This window comes from Microtus ochrogaster, chromosome 4 (assembly GCF_000317375.1).
Source record: "Microtus ochrogaster isolate Prairie Vole_2 chromosome 4, MicOch1.0, whole genome shotgun sequence".
Taxonomy (NCBI): domain Eukaryota; kingdom Metazoa; phylum Chordata; class Mammalia; order Rodentia; family Cricetidae; genus Microtus; species Microtus ochrogaster.
This window is the reverse complement of record NC_022011.1, coordinates 80,016,552-80,029,137: the sequence shown is the minus strand read 5'-3', so window position 1 is coordinate 80,029,137 and position 12,586 is coordinate 80,016,552.

The following is a 12,586-nucleotide window of genomic DNA, read 5'->3' as shown; positions in this document are numbered from 1 at the left end:
CCGAGAAAAGGGCTGGAGCTAAAGAGCCAAGCAGTGATTGAAAGAATACAGTGTCCGTGTAATTATTTCGGGTAAAGCTAGCCGGAGGCGGCCGGAGTGGCGAGAAGCAGCCCGCCGCTCATATTACTACACAAGCCTGTGCCCCATCCACAGGGCAATTGCCACGCAGGCAAATCACACCAAGGTGCTGGCTCACTGCCCTGCTTCAAGGACAGAGATTTTCAGAGTTCAAGGTTAGTAACACCAAATCCAGGACCGATGCTGTTAGAAAGCCCACTTGGGATCAGGTGCCCTCAGGCTGAGAGGAGTGTCTTAACCTAGGTTTGTGTCTAGACCCCACAAAAGCTACCCAGGATCCACCAGCAAGAGCCATGGCACCAAATTCAGCCTTGTGGTGAGTATTCCAATTTGAACTTCCCTTTTCTAGATAATTCTCCCAAAGCAAAGCCCTGTGACTTGGCACAAGAATTTTTTTTTTCCTTTTGCCCTGACTAATTGGGAACATATCAAAAACATTAAATCTGAGCTCAGTGACACATTCCTATATTCTAGCACTCAGGAGGTAAAGGAAGAAGAACCACCAATCCTGAGCTACACAGTGAGTTCTAGGCCAGTGCCCTCCCGTGTGTGTGTGTGTGAGTGTGTGTGTGTGTGCGCATGTGTCACATGTATTTCTGTAATAGTTGATCTTCGTTGTTGATTTGATAGGACTTAGAATCACCATGGAAACATGTCTCTGTGTGTATCTATTAGGGTGTTTCCAGAAAGGTTCAGGTGAGCAGAAGAGATTCACTCCGTGAGTGGCACCATCCAATGGACTGAGGTCCTGAACTCCGGGAAAAGATTAAGTGGACTGAGCAGCCGCGTTCATCTCTCTCAGCATCCTGACTGTGGATGCTGTGTGCCGGCTGCCCCAAGCTACTACTGCCATGGCTTCCACCATTGAAAGGATAACAGCGGCTCAGGACGCTAAGAGCAAGTACTCAGCACAAAGGAGATGTATTTGCCCCAGAGGGAGGAAGACTGGGGAATAAGATATGATGAAGACAGGAGACAGAGGAAGAGGGAAAAGGGGAAGGGAACAAAGGAGAGAAGAGAAAAGGGGCAAGGGAGGGGGTGAGGGGAACTCCCCCACTCTCCACCTTGAGACAAAGCTAACCGTTATTTTGTCCTTCAGGGTCTTTGTCACATCAATAGGAAGAGTAACTAAAGCAAAAACCATGACCCAAAACCCACACGAAACCAAATCAAAGTCCTGTTCTCTGGTGTGCCTGCAGCCAGGACTGTGAGGGCCCGGTGAAGCCAGAAATCCAGCTGGTTGAGCAATGCCAGTCTTTGAGTGCTGCTTTCAAGGTCCAGAGGAGTGGCAGCCTCTCCTAACGCCCAGCCCTTCAGAAGCCAGCCTTCCTTACCATCTATCCGCTGCAGCTGAGGTATCTCCGCGCCTTTGGTGCTGTTAACTACGAACTACTTCTAAATTATTTGCTTTTCCTTCTTGAACGTTTGTTTTGTTTTGTTTTTAGAGATAGGGTTTCTCTGTGTATCTCTGACTGCCCTGGAACTAGCTCTGTAGACCAGGCTGGATTTGAACTCATAGAGATCCCCCTGCCTCTGCCTCCTGAGTGCTGGGATTAAAGGTGTGCACCGCCACCACCAGGCCCCTCTTGAACGCTTTTAAAGGACACTTGATAGCAGTTTCCCAAATGCAGAAACAGAATCACTCACTGCATATCAAAGCGAACCAATTATAGTAGAAGCGAAAGAGAATTATTCACGTCCAGCCAGGTACCGCTCCAGAGTAACGGTGATCTTGTGTAAAACTGGCAATCACCCAGGGAGGGTGTGGAATTCAAGACTGGCATGGACTTTCTGTGCTACCATCAGAAGAACTGAAGGAAGATCAGTTATCAAAGGAGCAACTTTGCTGTCGTATGACTCACTGTTCTTTGCTTTGAGACTTGTGTTGCTGTTCTTGTCGCTATGCCAAAATATCCAGGGCACAAAAGAGAGGCTTATGGTTCAGGTGATAGAGTCCATTGTGGCAAAGAAGCCATGAGGGTAGGGACAGGACCACCTCTTTATATATAAGGTAATTTAAGGTCACAACGCAAATGGCAGATAGGAACCAAAGGACTTGGGCTAGGATATAGCGGACTGTGACCCTGCCAGGGATCGGCTCCCTCCACCTAGGCCCCTCTGCTCAAGGTCCCCCATGCTCCTCCAAACAGCACTACTAGCTGGTGACCAAGTAGGGGGACATTCCACATTCAAGCAGCCATAACAACCCCCAAACCTCCTGCTTGCCCCTGACAGCATTCTGAAGCTGGACTTCCATGAGAGCAAGAAATGAGACAAGCTGGGCTTGGCCAGACAGGCTGAGGAGATACCCAGAGCACGGTCTATCAGCCATTTGTCTTTGCATTCAGGGCATTATCTCCCCAACGTGAGTTAATCTCATCTAGAGCCTCTCACAGGCATGACCAGGGATTGTGCCTCCTAGGTGATTCCGGATTCTGACAAGCTGTCCATCAGTGTTAACACTGTAGGTAGCCCATTCTGTCTACTGGGTCCTGAGCAGAATAGGAAGGAGAATGTGGGCTGAGTGCCAGCACTCTTGGCTTCCTGACTACAAGTTCAATGAGGCCAGCTGCCTCACGCTCCTGCCGCCAGTGGCTTCCTTGCAAGGGTGCATTGCACAAACTCTGACCAAAATAAACCTTCCCATCATTACGTGGCTCTGTCAAGTGTTTGTCACAGCAGAAGGTAACCTCACCATCGACACAACCACCTCTGTTTCACCACCCATAGAAACACCTGCACTGGGCTGACCTCTGAACTTGTCAGAGCTCTGAACCATCCTGCCCCATCCCTGGCCAGCCGGGAGACTCAGCGGAGGGCACAGCTCTTTGCCTCAGCCTCTCCACTTGCGTCACAGAGTGACCGCAGCTGCCCAGGTCACGTTCCCATTTCACTCACAGGACCTGTGCTTGGAGCGGAAGGTGACAGAGTGCAGTGAGCATTGGGAGCATCCAGGGAGTGTCGCCAGAGCCCAGCGAGATCCGCCTCAGACCCAGCGAGGTTTAGAAAACACTTCCCACTTTGTATTTCACTTTCAATCACAAACCAAATGAGCTTTTGTCTGACTGGTTATTAATTTCAGACTTGAGTAGAATTCCAGGTTCGGATGATGGTGTTAGAGAATGTGGCAGGAGAAGTCTAACAGGTCCCCAGACCTTAGCAGAACCAAGGCCATGTTAGAGGCAACATTCTGACCTTAAAACCCAGCACATAGGCCCTAACACCTGCCAGAATGGGAACAAAGACCTAATCCATCAACAACCTAGTCCACAGTTCCAGGAAGTTCCCTAAATGTTCTAACAGTGTCTTTTGGCTTCTGAAGTTCTGCTTCTTGCTAACTGAAGTGTGACAACCAGGATGTGGCTTTGTGCATAAAAGATGAAAAGCTATAAGGCTCGAGGCTGCATGATTTGGGCAAATGCCCCATGCAGCAATAGCTTCTGTTTGCCTGTAAGTGTCCATGTGGTGGTTTCAGGTGGGCTTTCCTCCCAGCAGGAGAGAAGCATGGGGACCATCAGATCCGTGGGGGATGCTACAGTCAAGGCTGAAGAGAAGTTCTGCAGCTCAGGCAGAAGAAGGCAGGGAGCCAAGTACCTGTTACATCTTGACCAGCCACCCTGTGTTCCTGGGACAGCCTCTGCCTTATTACCAGAAGTGCTGCCATTTGGGAATGATCTCGGAGCAAGCCCTTTGGCCACACCAGCTTCTGGAGCCTTCCAAAGACATGAGCATTAATAACCAGAGTGGTAGCAGAAAGCTGCCTGTTGAGCTCCTCGCCTCCCCTCCATGGCAGCTGAACTGTGGTCCTCTCTCTTATTAATGTCTTGAAGTCTCAACCCTTAGAACCCCGGGACATGACTGTATTGGCAGCAGAGCCTTTATGCAGGTGATTAAGGGGAAATGAGGTCGTATGGGGGTGTAGGGAATGCATCCGGACTTGTGTCTGTATAAGGACAGTAGATTAAGGATCAGACACAACCTCGGCCCAGCTTCCAGAATACCATCCATGGTTAAACCAAGATCCATTGTTTAAGCCACTCAGTCTGTGGCCTTTGATGGCCGCAGCCTTTGTGAACGAATACATCCCATTTTACAGAAGAAATTGAAGTCCAGATTGGTGACCCAGCCATCCAAGAGCAAAGCAGAAATGGCAAACCAAGTTTGCCTCGGTCCAGTCCTGTGGCCTTTGTTCCACAGAGCAGAATGGGATCAGACAGTTAGCAATGGTGCGTTCCTTCTGACCTACTGCTGAAGTGCTGTGACGTTCTACGAGGAAAATAACTCCAACCACAGGGGACTCAGCCTAAACTAAGAACAACAAAGTGGGTTCCACAAAACCAGCACAACTCTTCCCCAGAGGGATTCATTTCCAGTGGGCGCTGATGACAGAATCAGGGGGCCGATGACCCGGGTTCCCCTGGCCTATCCATCATGTACTTCTAGGTATTCTCAGACAAGGTTAAATAAAGGAGTGATAGGGCGGGGCGTTTCTCACAGCCTTGCCAGTCTTTGCTCTTTAAAACCAACACCAACTTAATCAATAAGCTCTGTCAATTGATTAAACATGAACCAAGCAGCAGCTATTCCTACAGCCGTGTAATGAAGGTGATGATCAGGTCCAGGAAGGCAGATGGAACAGCCCTTCCACAGCCCCAAAGCTGCTTCTAGCAGAAGGCTGGTCTTGGAGGTGGTATGTGTTCTGCTTGTCTGGGCTGGGGCATAGTAGGGTTAATGCAAAAGGTACCGTCTACCATCAGAGTTAACACAGAAAAGGTCAGGGACAGTCTGTAGCGACAGGGACAATGCTTTGAAGTTCAGGACACCCTGAAGAGCCATCCAGACTTCCTACAGTCCTTCCCATACCTAGACATGACATGAAAGGTGGCCTCTCGAGGCTGGACAACTCCAGCTATGCCAGTTCCATTTACTGAAAGGCAAAGACAAGGGCTGTGTCTATCTGGGAAGAGGTGGACAGTGGCCCTCATCCAGGGGCAAGTTTGCTAACCACTCAGAAGGCCTATGGTGTATCTCTGCAGCTACTCCCAAGTGAAGAATTCATAAGCATGCTTTGGAATACTACGTCAGTCTACACCACAAATGGAACTTTCATCTATACCACACCCTGGGAACAAAATCCTCACACACACACACACACACACACACACAGAGCCACATTCCTGGGGCATCTGATCCCGCCCCTTCCTCTACCAAGAATTGCTGAGTCGGTAGCAAGGCAAAAGCTCTTTCCTCAGAGAAGCATTTCTGTTGAGAAAGTATGGGGAAGGCAGTAGAAACTCAGAATGAGCATTCTCCTGCCTGCCCACAGATCATCAACCTACCGTCTAGAGAACACACATTTCCCAGTACCTAACCCCCTGTCTAGACAGACGGAGATTCATTTAGTAAAAGACTTCACTAACAAAAGGCTGTCCTGGCCTTGGAAATTCAAAACAACGCCCCCAGCTTCCTTTTTATCTCTATGAAACAAATTCCTGATAGGCAGAACTGTACATCTGGCACTTGAGACAACATTCCCCCACATATACACACATAATTATGGCTTATCATTTTCTAAGATTTTCATCATGGTATTCATTGCACATAGTACTGTGCGAGGGGAGGGCATTTTCGTGCAAACGCATATTGTGCTTTGAGCATCTCCCCATTTCTCCACTCCCCTGGGTCCTCTTTCCCCACAGACAATTAGACTTCAATTTTCAAGTCATGTGTATACGCATAATTTTATTCATCTACATAAAATCCAGTGTGATAGTTAATCCTGGTTGTTGACTTGACACAGTGGGCCAACTGAAGAATTGCCTCCATCAGATTAGCCTGTGGGCACATGTTTTGATTCCTAATATAGAAGGGCCCAGCCCCTAGGCAGGTGGGTCTGGTGTGTAAGCAAGGTAGCTGACCAGGAGCCTGGGAGCAAGCCAACGAGCAGCATTCCTCCATGGTCTCTGCTTCAACCTCCTGCCTCGAGTTCCTGCTGCGGCCTTCCTTGATGATGGATTAGTAACCAATGAGATGAGGCAAACCCCTTCCTCCTCCGAGCTGCTTCTGCTCGGTTTTTCTCACAGCAGCCAGAGCTCAAATTAGAGCATCCGTAGCCACAAATGAGAAAAGCCAATGTATTCATCCTTCTCAGATGCTTCGCTTTGTATGATTATTTCCAGTGGCATCCTGCATCTGTTTTTATGCAAACCACATTGCCTTATTCTTTATGAATGACAATTTTCGTTGTGTGCACACACCACATTTCCTTCATCCATTCCTTTATTTGGGGACACAAAGACTGGCTCTAAAACTTAGCTACTGAACAGTGCTACAGTAAACATCAGTGAGTAAATGTCTCTGTGACATGTTGGCTTAGAGTCCCTTGGTTAAGCACCCAGGATAGTTGTGTACTTGGATAGCGGGCTCCCAGGGTAGAAGTTTTATTTTTTAGAAAACTTCATACATATTTCCATAATAGCTGGGTTAGTTTATAGTAATATATAAGTGTTCCCTTTTGTGCACATCCCTGCTTGCCCTTATTGTTTTTCTTTTAAAAAAATTATTACAATTGTTTTACAAAGACCTTACAAATAAAAAAACATCTCACACACACACATAAGTAAAATTAACCAGCCCCAACATTTACACGTCTTAACTTGGCTACCACAGCTAATCTGAAACCATGGAGCTTCACACTGGGCCTATACTTTGGAAACATTCATTTTAAATGTGTGGCTGGATGTGGGTGAGTGTGTGCAGGCATAGGAATGTAAGAGCAGAGAGCATCCTATGCACTGGAGCTGGGGATTCAAATCCAGGTCTTCATGTGTGTGCACCATGCACGCTGTTATCCACAGAGCCATCTCCCCAGCTCCGGTGTCTCCCTTTCACCTTTGACTTACTTAATGCATCTTCTCTTTCTTCCCTTTAGTTTGCCTAAGGACTTATCAATCTTGTTTTCCTTTCCAAAGAATCAAGCCTTCCTTTGTTTCTTGATTCTTATATCATCTATGTCTATTTCATTGATTTCTGCCTTGATCTTTATTATTTCTTTCTGTCTACTGATTTGGGTTTTGGCTTGTTTATCAAGTCCCAGAGGAACACCATTAAAGTGTTGTTAACTTGAAATTTCTCTGACAGTGTGGTGTAGGGAGACGTAGCTGTACTCTTCCCTCCTGGTTTCTCAGTATCACAAAGGTATTAGAATGTTGGGGTTTGTTTTTTTTCATTCTGTTCTAGGATTTTTTAAAATTTCCTTCTTGATTTCTTAAGTGATGCATGCATCATTCAATACCGTTATTCTTTAATCTCTATGAGTTTGTATATATTCTGCTGTTTCTCTGAGCACTGATTTTTTTTAAGTATTATTCTACTGTGATCAGCTAGAATATAAGAAACTATTTCAATTTTCCTATGTTAGTTAAGATTTGATTTGTGTACCATTATACAATCTGTTTTAGATAAAGTTCCTTAGCGAGGCCAGCAGCCTTCCAATTAAATTCTGTTGACAAGAACAAGCACACTGACATCCTTGACGTGACTGCTGTCTGAGAAGAGTGGCAGGAAGGCTGACCTTGAGAGAGTAGCTCAGCTCACAAGAGGAGTGACTAGCCCACAACCGAGCCTGTTACTGGGGTCAATATCCCACCCTTCTCGTGACTCAGAGCCTCACCAGCCTCAGGAAGGGAAAAGTCTACTGCCCCCAACAAGAAGCCTTCCAGAGGAAGTCACATCCAGAGGGCCCTGTGACCATCTGCACACTGGCTGCTGGATGACCTCGTGCCTGCCTGTAAATGGAGGATGCAGCCACTCTTTATCTCATCAAGACTGAATGGCTAAAGACTTCCCAGGAGTGTTGGTTTCAATGAGCAGCAGAGGACATGCTTTTAAAGAATGAGCAATGAAACCTGATACGGCGGGGCAAACACCCTACCATAGAGATTTATTTCAACTCCTTAAATTGGGAACATCATAATAAGCAAGTCATGTGTTCGGCCTCCTGACAGAGAGTACCCCACTCCCTAAAAAGCAGATGGTCAGAATCGTTCAACTTGAGCCTGCTGAGCTCCTGACTACCAAGTACAGGGTTAACAAAGAAAGGTCTGCTTGCCAAACAACTTCTCTCTGTAGGTATGACAAGCAAGTTCCACACAGTGAGATCCCCCATCCTCAATAATTTCAACAAATACATTGCAAATTTTAAAAAAATTAAGAATAACTCCAAGGTTTAAAAAATAAATAAATAACTTTTATGAATTTTGATATTTGACAATTTCATAAATATTTATAATATATTCTGATTACCCTCCCCCCACACACACATCCTGTCTTTATCTCCCTCTCATTTCTGAAACAAAGTTTACCTATTCTAACCCAAGCTAGCCTCAATCTTACGATCCTCCTGCCTCTGTTGGCCATGTGCAGGTATTACTGGTATGTACCAACATGCTTAACTTTGGAATACATCTCTACGGTAAAATCAAGTGTGGGTTTACAGGAAAGGTAAAGATCTTATAAAATCTGTTGGTATAGCATACAGGAAGCATAATTAATATTAGTTATGATCACCTTCATTGTGCTTATGTTTGTCCATTAGCAACATAAAACAGCCCCATACCAGGAAGACCATGAAAGGGAAAACAAAAGGCGGCATGTGTAAAACTGCATTGACCATTACGGATCATTGTTAAAGCTGGGTCTATGAGGGTTACGCAGTCGTCAGCAGCAGTAGGAGACAGAGCCCTGCAAGGTGGCCATAGTCTGAGGATTTCCTCCCTGAGGACCCAGCTCAAGCAAAACTGTGTCCTCCATCACACCACGGGAAGAATTTCCGGATGAGTCCAAGTGAAGCAAAATTTGCGAGTTTATTAAGAGATATAGGATAGCACCCGCTTCGTGTTGACGTGCAGGAGTCTAAAGAGAGAGAGTGCCTTAGAGGTGGGCACTGCACATCTAAGACACGAGAATGAGCTACCCAGGAGAGTCAGCCCATGTATGGGTATGACTTTGTGCCTCACTACCTGACCATGTTTGGAGGATGTTATTATAACAAGGTTTAAAGATAGATAAAGGTTTTTAAAGTTAGACACCCACGAGCTAGTGTTTCCTCGTTTCTCTTATCTTGACGATCTTCCTTTTGTAAATGAATCATAAGGGTTTTATGGAGTTTTTTAGATTTAGGAGTGAAAAGGAACTGCTAATCCGTTTAAACTTGAAGTCACAGCCCAGACCTTCTGGCCCTAAGCAAGCGTGTATGCTGTTGCTAACATCTGTCTTTTTATAAAAGTCATTTTTTGTGATGCACATATTTACTCTATTTTAAAAGGTAAATTAAGGAAAAGTGAGTTAAGGGAGGAGCAAATACATAAGTTCTGGAGAAGAGAGTCTTCCCGGCCAGGGGTGTGGTGAGGTCTGGGTAGAAGAGGAACCACAGGACCCAGTAGAAGACCTTCCTGAGAAGAGCGGGGACAGAGAGAAGCAGGGCCCTGTCTGAGACAGAGGGGACTGGAGAGTTCTCTAGGAATTCCGAATCCGGCCCTATGAGGGCCACCTAGCTTAGATCCTTAGAAGCCGTAAACTCTGTCCTTAGAGCCCCTTAAACACCTCCTAAGGCAATCTTCTCAGAAGCACCCCACCCCCAACACACACACACAGGCCGATTTGAGATACTCACAAGCTGACTTTTTCCTTAATATCCTGGGTAGCCTGGCCTCAACCCTGGCGGAATACCTTCATTTAATCCCTCATGGAAGTGCGGCCTTACCTGCACCAGGTTCACACCAAAGCAACTCGCAGCCTGTGCCCTGGACCTCCCAGGGCTGGCCAAGCAAATCCAGTGGGCTATAAATAGAAACCTGTCCAGCAACATGCTGTGCTCGGGAGGAGGATGCCATTTCCGAATACACGATTCAGAAGCCTCTTTTAGATGGTAGAGATTGATATCTATAAACCACACACCAGAGAAGATTCCTTCCCATCCTATAGTGCTTTTAGGAAGAAAAAGGGTTTAAAAACCAGAAGGAGCTTATACATTCTATATTATCATATAGAATCATATACCCTATATATAACAATATATATTAAATACAGCCAACATCCAGAGATATACACGGTAAGAACACGCATCCCTGGCACCCGTGCACACATGAGGGAATTCCTGACCCAAACACGAGCTAGCACATCATCACACTGTCAGCGTAGGAACAGATGTCTCCATCACAACTTGTCTGCACACAGAGAGCCGGGACCAATTTGAGTACTTCTCAAATGCCATCTCTTCTGGGAGGCCGCCCTCATTTTCCCACTGTCAATAACCTTCCTGTGCTGGCCCCACTGCTTAGACACTCTTTTTCCAGTACTAACCGTGTGACCTGACATCTCATTGTTCACACACTGGTCTTCTCCACCAGTGAGTTCCCTTAACATAGAGGCCTTCTCTTAGTACCTTTTGCTGACCTATAGGCAAATATCCATTCAACTAGTGCCAAATAGGTGTTCCATACTGGAATTAAAACCTGTGAAGTTGATAGTGCACACCTAGGATCTTAGGGCTCGGGAGCTTGAGGCAGGAGGATCTGGCGTTCAAGGTCACCCTGGTTGTGCATGGCATTTAAGACCAGTCTGGGTTACAGAGTTTTTATTTTAATTTGGCACAAGCTAGAATCATCTAAAAAGAGGGAACCTCAATTAAGAAAATGTCTCCGTGAGATCAGGCTTTAGGCAAGCCTGTAGGGCTTTTTCTTAATTAGTGATTGATGGAGGAGGGCCCAGCCGTCTCTGGGTTGGTGGCCCTGGGTTCTATAAAAAAACAGACTGAGCAAGGTATAAGGAGCGAGCCAGTAAGCAGCGGCTCTTCCATGGGCTCTGCATCATGGTGCGTTTGTAGAGGTTTGTTTGCTTATTTCAGACAAGGTCTCACAGTGTAGCCCTGGCTGGCCTTTTTATTAATATATATATATATATATATATATGTTCCTGATCTTTTTAGGTTCTTGCCTTGGTTTCCTTCCATGGGCTACAAATCATGTAAGCCAAACACACAGTCCCCTCCCCAAGCTGCTTTTGGTCATGGTGGCTGATGACAGCCACAGAAATCCAAACTAAGGCAGACCCTGTCTCAAATAAACAACTATTTGAAAAGAAAGAGTTGCTGGGTTAGATAGATGGCTCGGTGGTTAAGAGCGTTTACTGCTCTTGTAGAGGACCTCGGTAACGTTCCTCGCACCCAAATCAAGCAGCTCACAATCACCTGTAATTCCAGCACCAGAGAATCTGAGGCTCACTTCTGACCAGCACACCTACCCTCACCCTCCTCACTACACACAGACGAATACACGTACGCGTAATTAAAAATAATTTAAGTCTTTGTAAAAAGTATGGCTTCATAGATTATTAATAAATAAGACTATTACAACATTGATTAAACCCTACAATTCCAATATACTCATTCTTAATGTAAATACATCTACTGTTAGGCATGGTGGCACACGCATTTAATCCCAGCATTTGGGAGACAGAGGAAGGCTGATCTCTATGAATTCAAGGCCAATCTAATCTATATAATAATTTCCAGGCCAGCCAGGGCTACACTGTGAGACCTTGTCTGAAATAAGCAAACAAACCTCTACAAACGCACGCACGTGCATATACACGCACATAGGGATGTAGAACTGTTCTTGTTTCACAGGGTGTGGGACCCGATCCCTAGCACAGCAAAGGTTGCTGCCAGACAGCTGAATGCACTTCCCCAATCCTTGTTGCAATCTACTACGGTCAGCTGCTTCTCAGCGGGCCCATCGTCCTGAAACACCCCTTTTCTTTGTGTCTTCACACCCTACTTTCCTGGGTCCTCTTTTTTTTTTTTTTTATTGAAGAAAAAAAATTCCGCCTCCTCCCAGCCTCCCGTTTCCCTCCCCCTCTTCCCACCCTTCTCCCCCTCCCCCAAACTCCTCTCCCCCTCCCTCTCCAGTCCATAGAGCAGTCAGGGTTCCCTGCCCTGTGGAAAGTCCAAAGTCTTCCCCCCTCCATCCTGGTCTAGGAAGGTGAACATCCAAACTGGCTAGGCTCCCACAAAGCCAGAACATGAAGTAGGATCAAGACCCAGTGCCATTGTCCTTGGCTTCTCAGCAGCCCTCATCGTCCGCCATGTTCAGAGAGTCCGGTTTTATCCCATGCTTTTTCAGTCACAGTCCAGCTGGCCTTGGTGAGCTCCCAATAGATCAGCCCCACTGTCTCCGTGGGTGAGGCTACCCATCCAGAGCAGTGAGTGCCTGCCTACTGGGCAGGCCTCAAGGTCCCCTGTAAGGGAGCCCGGGCACCTTCAGCTTGTGCTCCAGGGCTGCCTGTGCTCTCCTGGATCCCGCCCTGCCTGCCCTGTTTTTCCTTTTGTCCCCGGATCAGGCGGCCCTGTTTAGGTGCTGAGGAGTTCCATCTGGACAGGTGAGTATGTGCTATCCAGGGGCGGATTGTCCCGGAAGAGTGCTTTCCTGGGTCCTCTTATGCCTTCCCG